The 12,498-nt window shown below is 34.6% G+C and overlaps 1 long non-coding RNA gene across 1 annotated transcript; it reads right to left on the bottom strand.

The window, feature by feature from the left end:
- Window positions 1-10,897: 10,897 nt before the first annotated feature.
- On the bottom strand, window positions 10,898-11,658 carry LOC140820962 (uncharacterized). The gene is made up of 2 exons (XR_012115611.1): window positions 11,525-11,658; window positions 10,898-11,491 (listed from the first exon to the last, which is right to left on the bottom strand). It is a non-coding gene; the product is annotated as an uncharacterized lncRNA (long non-coding RNA).
- Window positions 11,659-12,498: the final 840 nt, after the last annotated feature.

The following is a 12,498-nucleotide window of genomic DNA, read 5'->3' on the forward strand; positions in this document are numbered from 1 at the left end:
CATCAGAAGATAATCACTTGTATCTGTTTCTAACCTGACTGCTCTATCGAGGAAATTCTTGAAGTATGATTGTTCAACTCTAACCGTTCAGACATTAACAAATCAAGGTAGGTACGACAAATCAAGTTGTTCAAAGACTATTAGAAAAAGTATGAAACATAGTATCCTATCAACTCCTGATTGACAGAAATATTTCCTAAAATGTCAATATAAGTTTTAAAAGGTCATTTAGTACATTTTTAATGAAGAGAGGTTGACAATACCAATATGTCATAATTTAGTACAGATGATCGTTGAACAACATTTGTTCTTATTCGGAATTACCCTAACCAACCTCAATTTTTTCATTAACCATTTAATCAAGAACATCATAACTAAAGTCTGATTGCAGCCATCGGATTATGGTAAGAGCGTCTAATAATATCGCTTCATGATCTCCTAGATATTTGTGAGACCCTTAGCTTCTAATCATTCTTACTATGAAATTTGATTAGAGTTAATTTACTACAACGAAAAAACGAGTTAATTTTTCATTACAATGAACACAAATTTTATCAACTGTGATTATAATACTAAATATAGTATATAATAAAATCCCGTTTACTCACATCATTGTATAAAAAAGCGCACACATGATTGAAATCGACTACATACAAAAAATAATATCCCAGAACATACCTCGGTATATAGATACATATATACATTGGATAGACTATTCAACTTCAACTCAGATGTCTCGATCTCCAGCCTCAAATACCAACGGTCGTCGTCTGAGGTTGGCATATTTGGCTTGTCGGTATTCCTGAAGATTTCTCCTTTCAGAGGTGTTGTCAGATTTGGCAAGAAAGGGAAATTGTCTCCTCGATATGTTGGTCCTTATGAGATTCTCGAAAAGATAGGAGATCGTGCCTATCGACTTGCATTGTCGCCTTCATTATCTGGAAAACATGATGTTTTTCATGTATCTATGCTGCGGAAATATCTCCCCGATGATTCTCACGTGATTCAGCCAGACGAGACCGAGCTGGATGAGACATTGAGTTATGTCGAGAAACCGATCAGGATTATTGATCGTAAAGAAAAACAGCTCAGAACGAAAATGATTCCCCTTGTGAAAGTTCAATGGACTCGTCATGGTGTTGAAGAAGCCACTTGGGAGACTGAATCAGATATGAGACAGGAATTCCCAGCATTGTTCCACTGATGTAAAGTTCTATTACATTTCTGTATATACTCCTTACTGATATGATAGATTGCTTGTGATTTCGAGGACGAAATCGTATCTTAGGGGGGGAGAAATGTAATGCCCGAGAATTAATCACTGTTAATCAAGGATTATTGACTTATAATTTAACGTGATTACGAAAGGGCCAATTGAGACACGATTTAAGATAATGTACGGCCATTTATGTTGAATTTTAGAATGTGTTGCCGAAGCAACACCGCACCCACGGTTCAAGAAGGAGTGCACCCGCGGTTGATGGCCAGTAGGGTAGGAATTTTGGTGCGAACCAAGACCGCACCCACGGTGCAGCAACGACCGCACCCGCGGTGCTGCGTGTTGCGCGGAAATTGTGCCACTTCGCCTTATGCATGAACGGATATATATAGCAGCATGCAAGTCGGTTTTCAGAAGGTAAAAATCGAGAAAGGGTCGAGGGAGATTTGTGAAAAATCCTTACGCTTTTATCTTTCAATCCGTCCGTCTGATTTTGAATCCGACTTCGGTATTGAGTTCCTGGCAACGTAGGCTACAACTGGACGTAAGTTTTACTACGTTTTGACATGGTTTAGAATTATGATATTGTCAGAACTGAATGGAACTCATATATGTTGTTCTTGACATATGAGACATTATAAAATCGAAGTCAGACTAAGAAACGGACTGATTATGGACTTGTTATGAATTTTTAGGGTATATTGATTTATACCAGACAGATCTGAATTGTGATTGGACTACAAATTGTATCAGATATGGGTTATGGATTGTAACTATTATCTGTTGAATCGGTATTGACGGGGATATTGAAATTGTACCGTTATACCGTTGATTTGAATTAAATCCAGATTCATCAGATTGTTATTGAGTTGAACGGTATATTGACATGAGATTATTGATATTGTCATTGCCAGACAGGCTGTGAGTTCAGGACATCGACTGAGCCAGAAACCGACGAAAGAAAGGTATAAGTCAATGTGGTATTGGGAGATGGACTTGAGTCGGTTTGGACTTGGGTTTCCCTAAATCACATACTTTACTTTCATTGATATTTGCATTGAATTGATGATATACTTGTTCTCTTGATTTTAGATGACAGGTAGTAGACGATTTATCTTGTGACAGAAGTGCCGGATAGTGGTGGTATCGCCACGGCACATTGCACGATGTCTCAAGATAGGTTATTAAAGATAGAACTGCAGTCCATGACGGATAGGTCAGGACACCGGATGTTTGGTTATATCGAGTAATAGTAAATGGGAATTCGTCTATTACGGAATTCGATATAGGAATACCAGGATATTGGTTATATCGAGTAATAGGAATACGGTTCCTTCTATTACGGAATTCGATATAGGAATACCACATCTGGAAACCGGGATCCCTAGACTAGGATTGAGTCTAGTCTGAATTATGAGTTATGTCGACAGATTGATATTGATTATGTTTCAAATTTTGATACATATATATGTTACCTGATTACATGCTTTATATTGTTTTATATGATTGCATGTTTCATTGATTTATACTGGGATTATATTCTCACCGGTATATCCGGCTGTTGTCTTGTCTGTATGTGTACTTGACAACAGGTGGGACAGGATCAGGGTCCAGGAGATGAGGAGAGATCGTGATTAGAGTGGAGGCTCCGGACTTGGATTATAGATAGGGTTGAACACTTGACATTAGTTGTTAAACCTTAGTTTATTTTGAATGCATGCAGTACAGGACTCGTATTGTATTTTATACGGATATGTATATGAGTTTGATTTCACTACGTTCCGCATTTTAAAAAAAAAAAATTTAGACCATGTTTTTAATTGATTAATTAGTCCCAATTATGATTAAGAACTTGATTAGCGTCCGGGTCCCCACAAGTTGTCTCCACGATACGTCGGTCCTTATGAGATTCTTGAAAAGATAGGAGATCGCGCCTATCGACTCGCCTTGCCGCCTTCATTATCAGGAATACATGATGTCTTTCATGTATCAATGCTGCGGAAATATCTCCCTGATGATTCACATGTTATTCCACCAGACGAGACTGAGCTGGATGAGACAATGAGTTATGTCGAGAAACCGATTCAGATTATCGATCGTAAAGAAAAACAGCTCAGAACAAAGACAATTCCTCTTGTAAAAATCCAGTGGACTCGTCATGGCATGGAAGAAGCTACTTGGGAAACTGAATCAGATATGAGACAGGAATTCCCAGAATTATTCCACTGATGTGAGTTTACTATTTCAGCTTATGATATGATTGCCTGTGATATGAGTGCTTGAGATTTCGAGGACGAAATCGTGTCTCAGAGGGGGAGAATTGTAAGGCCCGAGATGTTATCATTTTTTTGAGACCCCGAAAATAAAATCGTGTTGATGGCATTTTTGTAATTAAGTGGTAAAATAGTTGAATTAAATTTAAGGGCAATTTCGTAAATAGTAGATGGCATTTTCGTAATTATTGGGATGGCAATTTCGTAATTTCTGGATGGCATTTTCGTAATTATTGAATGACATTGCTGGATGGCATTTTCGTAATTACTGGATGGCATTTTCGTAATTTTGAGAGATTTGGGCGAAAATTGGAGAAAGGGCCACGTCTCTCACCATGCAAGTTGATATATAAATTTCCAAATTGCATTTCATTCCTTCAGAGGAAACAGCCGAGAATCCCCAAAGCAAGACCTCTCCAATTTCCTTTGATTCCAGAATTAATTGTGTAATATCCGGTTATCTGATTTTGAATCCGAATTCGGTACCGAGTTCCTATCGACGTAGGCTACAACTGGACGTAAGTTTTACTACGTTTTGACATACTTTGAAATTATGCTATTGTCAGAATTGAATGGAATTCATATATGATGTTCTTGACATGTTAGACATCGTAGAATCGAAGTCAGATTAAGAAACGGACTGATTATGGAATTGTTATGAATTTTTAGGGTATATTGATTTATACCAGACAGATTTGAATTGTGATTGGATTACGGATTGTATTGGATATGGGTTATGGATTGTAACTGTGATTTGAGGATATTGTATTGACGGGGATATTGAAATTGTACCGTTATGTCGTTGATTTTGAATTAAATCCAGATTGATCAGATTGTTATTGATTTGGAAGGTATATTGACATGAGATTATTGATATTGTCATTGCCAGACAGACTGTGAATTCAGGACTTCGACTGAGCCAGAAACCGACGAAAGAAAGGTATGAGTCAATGTGGTATTGGGAGATCGACTTGAGTCGGATTAGACTTGAGTTTCCCTAAATCACATACTTTACTTTATTGCATTGATATTTGCATTGATTTGACTGATGTACTTGTTTTCTTGAATTATAGACAGCAGGTATCAGATGAGTAATCTTGTGACAGAAGTTCCTGATAGTGGTGGAATCGCCACGGGAACATTGCACGATGTCTCAAGATAATGATATTAGCGATAGAGCTACAGTCCATGACGGATAGGTCAGGACGCCAGATGTTTGGTTATATCGAGTAATAGGATTGGAATTCTTCTATTACGGAATTCGATATAGGAACACCATATTTGGTTATATCGAGTAATAGGAACGGAGTTCCTTCTATTACGGAATTCGATATAGGAACACCACATTTGGAAACCGGGATCCCTAGACTAGGATTGAGTCTAGTCTGAATTGTAGAATTGTAATTATGTTTCAGATAGTGATACATATTACTGTTACCTGATTACATGCTTTATATTTGTTTATATGATTGCATGTTTCGTTGATTTATACTGGGATTTATTCTCACCGGAGTTATCCGGCTGTTGTCTTGTCTGTATGTGTACATGACAATAGGTGGGACAGGATCAGGGTCCAGGAGATGATGAGAGATCGTGATAGAGTGGAGACTTCGGACTTGGATGTATCTAGGGTTTTGACACTTGATATTTAGATGTTGAACCTTAGTTTATTTTGGATGCATGCAGTACAGGACTTGTATTGTATTTTATACCGATATGTATATTAGTTTGATTTCACTACGTTCCGCATTTTTAAAAAAAAATTTAGACCCTGTTTTATAATTGATTAATTAGTCCCAATGATGATTAAGAACTTGATTAGCGTCCGGGTCCCCACATTTACATTTAATTGTGGATTTAAATTCCAAATATTGTAAAAGATACTTACGATTTTCAACGATGTTATGGGTTGATTCATTCATTGTAATTGGTGCATCAAAATCATTATTACCAAGATTAGACTCATCTGGGATTGATGATCTTTCATTGTCTTGTCTCCTTCGATAATTTGCACGACGGCGAGCCAATTCCATGTTCCTTGCATCCTCATTCATTGATCGTCGTCTGGTACGTTGAGCCAATCTCCAATTTATTTGTCGATCTGTTTAAAATATATGTATTTTGTAAGTGTTTTTCGCATCTAGCACACATTAAAAATATCACTTATAGACCATGTAAATATTTTTTGATCTACTTATCATACCATGCTGGTTTGAAGTAGAAATGGAGGAATTAAATTCCATTCTTCTAATCTGGTAATTTGATCGACGTCGAGCAAGGTAAGATTTTCGTCGTTGTTGGTTCATAGAATGTATCCTTTCACGTTCGTTATGAGTTAGCATTTGTCGCCTTTCGTTGATGTAAGAGCTGGAGTTGGAATTTGTCATGTCCTATATATATAGAATTATAGACCAATAGTTAATGTACATATTAAAATAAAAAAATAATAGTGGAATACATTTCAGAACAAAAGCGAGAATGGAGTGTTTAATGATTATTTTTATTGTTAATTGCATATATTATCACAAATAATTTGTTTATTACAATTGCATGTACCAAAAAACCCAAGCTTTGATGATGCTTAATTCAAGAATTTAAATTCCATAATGAAACTAATTGGAATATGAATACTTCAATTACAATAGACAAATATGCATTCGAATGATGGTAAGAGGAATTTGCTCGAAGTGAATTAAAAAAATAATATCAAAAAAGGTTTATGTACAATTTTATAAACAATAAATCAAATAAGGATTAAAAAAACAATAATGTTGAAGCAATATACTATTTGAGAAAAACAAAGTTGGAGATCCATCATATTATTTTTTTTAATAAAATACATCAAGCTATTGACAGAGGATCTTTAAACAAAACGAAAACAAATCATACAATTAATAACATATTAAACTCCATTATCTATAACGTTAATTTTCACACGAAATAAAATTTAAAGGTGCTGGAAAATAAATCAAATAGTATTTGACGAATTATTATGTTATAGTTTAAATAGTAAATTCACTCAAGTATTATCTATTTTGGCATCACAATCATAGAGATCTAAATTGAAATTGAATTTTAAATTTATATATTGAACAAAAAACATAAAATTAAAAAGCTCGTGTAGTTATTTTTATTTTATTGCAAGAAAAAAAATAACATAAAGAAATTTATTTTTTTCCGAAAATAAAATGAATTTAAAATTTTGAAGGCATGAATGAGATAATAAAATAAAAAAATTTAGATTTTCTTACGTGGTGTTGCAATGTAGAAGAACAATTCAATACACGTAGATGAGTTGAGACAATTGAGAGGTGGATGAAAATTTAACACCTTATAACATAAAAAAATTACAGATGATGATTTGGAGGAGATGGAAAAAAATTAACCACAGTTATAGTATTTTATTGATATGATTGATATGTTTGACATTTTCATAACATTCATTTTTGTTGAAGATGGAAAAAATGGAACTCACCGTAGGGTGTTGCAGCCAAACCACCGCCACTATGGAGGATGTGCTGGAGTTGGGGCGTTCGAAGGTGACTATGGAGAGGATTGCTGGCGTCGAGCGTCTCAACCAATTGCTCGAAGTATCGATAAAGACCTAAACGGTGTCCGAGGTGATAAAGCAGTAATCAAACTAAAATTAATTTAAATAGGGAAAAAATTGAAATCACCGTAAGCCAAACCACCGCCGCTAAGTAACGCTAGCTATTGCTACAATAATATATACATTCATCAGAATGTTTCCGAAGGGCTACGATTCTTCACGAATCTATGCTACTTTGGGGAACCCCTACTTTGGTTTCAAAAGTTTAAAGTTGTTGCTTCATAGATCTGTGAAATTAAGTATTTAATAGGATTTCACTGATCCAATAATCAAGATTACACACAGGCAGAACATTTTATTTTTCCATCATTTGGCGGTAAAAAGTAAAGAGGACAGAGCCATTCCAATCGACATTTTTGAGGTCGACATTCATGAGCTTGTATGTGCTCATTCTCGTATTTACCTTATGGAACCAAAGTTTTCTTAAAATTTCTCTGTGATCAGGCAATCCTTGAGAATACTTAAATGTGTGTATTTACATATCCTCTAGTAAATTAGTGTATATTGCTTCATGTCTTTTTCTTGGCTGCCTTACTCTCACACATTACATGGGTGATGGCTAGATCAACTCGGCTTTAGAGGGATTTCATTGCAGTTAGAACAGGATTCATAGCTCCACATCTTTTCACGTTATTTAACATCACATCTTCAAAGAAAAGCCCAACCCCGAAAAAAACAAAAAGAAAGATAGTATTTGTCCCTTTTTGCAACTTGTCCATTTATCCCTACAGAACCATTCGGCTACAAATTTTACTATCCGTAAAATTTAAAAGCTATATTTGTAACTTTTTAAAAATCTACTTCAAGATAGTAAAAGCCAAAAAGGTTTCAATTTGCAGCAAGAAAATGCTGGGCCATAACATACAAACAGTGCAGCCATAATGTACAAACATGAAAAGCAGGCAAACGATCCACTATATCAACCAGTGGTCCAACAAACAAAATAAAAGAAGAGAAAAGGGAATTAGGATTGAAAGAATTACCTGATTATGCGTCGATAGCGATGTGTGGACGTGACGATGTAGGGGAAAATCGAGGGACGAACCGAATTTGCCTGAGGATGGCGGTTGGCTCCTGTTATCAATGTACAGAATGGGTTCTCTCACAATTTCATTGAAGTGCCTCATATCCTAATTTCTTGTTGGCTACTTTGCACACGTATAAAATGTGAAAAAAATAAACAATTTTGATGTCATTGAATATATGAGTATTAGCATGAATATATGACTATTATCACATCAACACACATACAGTGGAGCAAATAAAACACGATAAATAATATGCCGTTACACAGTGATGAGAATAAAATAAATTTGAAGATGGAAAAAATGGAACTCACCGTAGGGTGTTGCATCCAAACCACCGCCACTATGGAGGATGCGCTGGAGTTGGGGCGTTTGAAGGCGACTATGGAGAGGATTGCTGGCGTCAAGCGTCTCAACCAATTTCTCGAAGTATCGATGAAGACCTAAACGGTGTCCGAGGTGTTACAGCAGTAATCAAACTAAAATTAATTTAAATAGGGAAGAAATTGAAATCACCGTAAGACAAACCACCGCCTCAATGGAGGAGGAGCGCGAGTTGGCGTGCTGGAAGGACACTAAGGAGAGGATGGCTGGAGTCGAGCGTGTCGATCAATTGCTCGAAGTATCGAGGAATACCGTCGAAGTCATCCTGTTCAATGACGCTTTAAGTAGTGGGAGAAAAATAAACAAACGTGGAGGAGGAAACAACAACCACGATAGATTTGCGGGTGAAATCTGAGATACGGATTTGATTTGAGAGAATCTGATTTTCAGTTTTCAAAGAAACCGATGTATGCGTTGGATATGATGGAAAGAGATGGGAACCTGGGGGAGAAAGTCAAAGGAGATGGAGGGGCATTTTTGGATAAACAAAAAACAGACCAAAGACACCAAACAGTTTTTATAATGACGGGTAATATGACAACGTATGACAGAAGAAAAAGTGTCTTTTGAGACAACCAAATGATCACTTTGAAGTTAAATAAGTTGAAATTTTCATGAGCATAAATAATTTGAAGGACGTTTATACAAAATTACAAAACTTGATTATCTTGTTTGAAGAACGAATCAACATGAGATGACATAAAAACATTGCATCTAATTCTAGAAATAAATTTTCTTTTAGCAAAAGTTAAAGACAATGTACCTCTTTTTATTTAGGTTCAAGTGACAGAATAACATTGAATTTGTCAAAACATTTGACAGTTTTTAATGGTTCCAAGAATTATAAACTGGAGTATTGGATAAAAAAAAAGTTTGAACAGAACTCAATTCCCAACATAAAACAATAACAATCAAATATAAAGTGATGGAATGAAGTTATTTAAAAACTAAAGGTTGTCATTAACATGTGAGAACTGGAGTTTTATAAAAAAATAAAGGTTGTCATCAACTCAACCAAAGACAAAAAATAAATAAAATAGGACCATTTTGATTAATTGAATATGATGAAAAATATCTGAAAACATGTAAATTAACAAAAGAAGTCATACCTAAAGGTCTTAACTTTGCATCACTGTCGTAGTATAAATGAGACATGAGTTTTTTTAAAAAATTAAAGGTTGTCATGAAGACAGCCAAAGACAAAAATAAATAAAATAGGACCTTTTTGATACATTGAATATGATAAAAAAGATATGAAAAAATGTTAGTTATGAGAAACTGTAAATTATCCGAAGAAGTCATACCTAAAGGTCTCAACTTTGAATCACACTCAGGGTATAAATGAGTAATGAGTACACACTTTAGAGCACCCTGTTCAAATATTTTTTATTGCAATTGCATATATTATCACAAATAATTTGTTTATTACAATTGCATGTACCAAAAAACCCAAGCTTTGATGATGCTCGATTCAAGAATTTTAATTCCATAATGAAACTAATTGGAATATGAATACTTCAATTACAATAGACAAATATGCATTCGAATGATGGTAAGAGGAATTTGCTCGAAGTGAATTAAAAAAATAATATCAAAAGAGTTTTATGTACAATTTTATAAACAATAAATCGAATAAGGATTAAAAAAACAATAATGTTGAAGCAATATACTATTTGAGAAAAACAAAGTTGGAGACCCATCATATTATTTTTTTTAATAAAATACATCAAGCTATTGACAGAGGATCTTTAAACAAAACGAAAACAAATCATACAATTAATAACATGTTAAACTCCATTATCTATAACGTTAATTTTCACACGAAATAAAATTTAAAGGTGCTGGAAAATAAATCAAATAGTATTTGACGAATTATTATGTTATAGTTTAAATAGTAAATTCACTCAAGTATTATCTATTTTGGAATCACAATCATAGAGATCTAAATTGAAATTGAATTTTAAATTTATATATGGAACAAAAAACATAAAATTAAAAAGCTCGTGTAGTTATTTTTATTTTATTGCAAGAAAAAAAATAACATAAAGAGATTTATTTTTTTCCGAAAATAAAATGAATTTAAAATTTTGAAGGCATGAATGAGTTAATAAAATAAAAAAATTTAGACGTGATGTTGCAATATAGGAGAACAATTCAATACACGTAGATGAGTTGAGACAATTGAGAGGTGGATGAAATTTAACACCTTATAACATAAAAAAAATTAAAGATGATGATTTGGAGGAGATGGAAAAAAAAATTAACCACAGTTATAGTATTTTATTGATATGATTGATATGTGTAACATGGCGATCGCTTGTCGATTTTGACCTTTGCCATGATGGGTGCGCTCGCATGGCAGGTCGCGAATTCAATAAAAAAAAAATTTGTTTTGGAGGGGAGATGGTACGGGAAATTGCCCGACTCTCCTCTCTCGTGCGCGTTGTGTCTTTTCTCTCTCTCTCTGTTCTTGCCATTTGCTTTTGTTTCCTTCCATGGTGTTAATGGTGCGTATCCGGCAATCTACCCCGCAGTTTGGCCTTGAATGGGATACCGATTACAACTTATCAAACTCTATTCCAATCCATTCATTACCAAACTGAATCTCAATTTTTGCGAGGAAAGAAGTAAGAAAGCAAACAAGGATTCTATCACCCAAAGTATCAACGAATTCAAAGGTATATATATCAGCTTTCCTTCGTATACTGTTTGATATATCGCCCAAAATGTTCACATCTAATTTTTTTTGCAATTTTCACACATTAATTTGTCTAATAAATTTATGATAATTGGATTCACAAAAACGAAACTTCGTGTCTTTGTATGTTTAACTTATTATTATCAAATTCAGAACAATGAGAAGGATATGTTTAATTTATTATTATCAAATTCAGAAGAGTGAAGGACGTTGTACAGTTACAGCCATCACAATGTTGTTGGACTTTTTCAGTTCTTGAAAATTTTCTTTATACCATTTTAGCTTTAAAATTGGAATATGAGGTTTTCCATCTACAGGCATCCTGATGGGGTAAATGTTAATCATGCAATCCAAACAGTTCTGCTACACTTTCTTCTTGCAGTAATCACAGCAACTGTGTTTGTTGGTCATCGTCTGATCCACAACACTAATTTTGTTCTATTAACTAGTCCGTGTTTTAAATACGCATCAGTGTTTACATTATGCTTCTGATGTTTGGCATTGCGTATCATATTTATTCATTTCGTCATATATTTCCAAGTTCTGCGAATTTTCTTTTGTACATTCGAAACTATATCAATTAAGCTCATCAATTAAGCCACTGAAACTTTTGTTGCACTCTGAGCTATCTATCAATGGTCAATATGCTGTAATGTAGAATATATTAAAGGAAAGCTTTGTCTTGAAAGTTTCGGAGGCATCTGTCAATGGTAATAGATCAGCAATCTTCGCTCTGTGGCTTGCCAATTGACCGCTGGAGCCTGGCCATGAATTGCTTTCACGTTTTTGTATTTGTGGAACTGCTGTCACCGGTGCATGTTTATTATGAGATTTTTTTGTTGTGGTGGTTGGAAAATCAGTATTTGAATTGCTTCTCTACCTTGATTCAACTGTCAGCTTCATCCATTGAGCTAAGAAAGATATTTGGTGAATATTAGTTTGCTACTTGAAGAAAGAACTTGGTTCATCTATTGAAATTTGTGAAGAAAGATAGTTGCGCATGATGCAGAACTTTGTCCTCAAACGATTCGAGGAAGCGCAATTATTTTTAGATGATGTTGCGGTGTCTGGTGGACAGGGAGGGCTATCGTAACAAGGTTCTTGGAGGTGAATATGCTTCTTGATATATGATTCGATGTTTCAATTTATGTTGCCGTGTCCTTTTGTTTTGGCTATTCATTATTCAGAATAATTCCGTTTTGATTTAGTTAAGTTAAATTTTACCTGTGGAAACTTGGTACATCAAGACCTAGGGCTCGAATGATCCTCCGAAATTCTGTCTTATTTGG

Source organism: Primulina eburnea, unplaced genomic scaffold (genome assembly GCF_022965805.1).
Source record: "Primulina eburnea isolate SZY01 unplaced genomic scaffold, ASM2296580v1 ctg328_ERROPOS900000+, whole genome shotgun sequence".
Taxonomy (NCBI): Eukaryota; Viridiplantae; Streptophyta; class Magnoliopsida; order Lamiales; family Gesneriaceae; genus Primulina; species Primulina eburnea.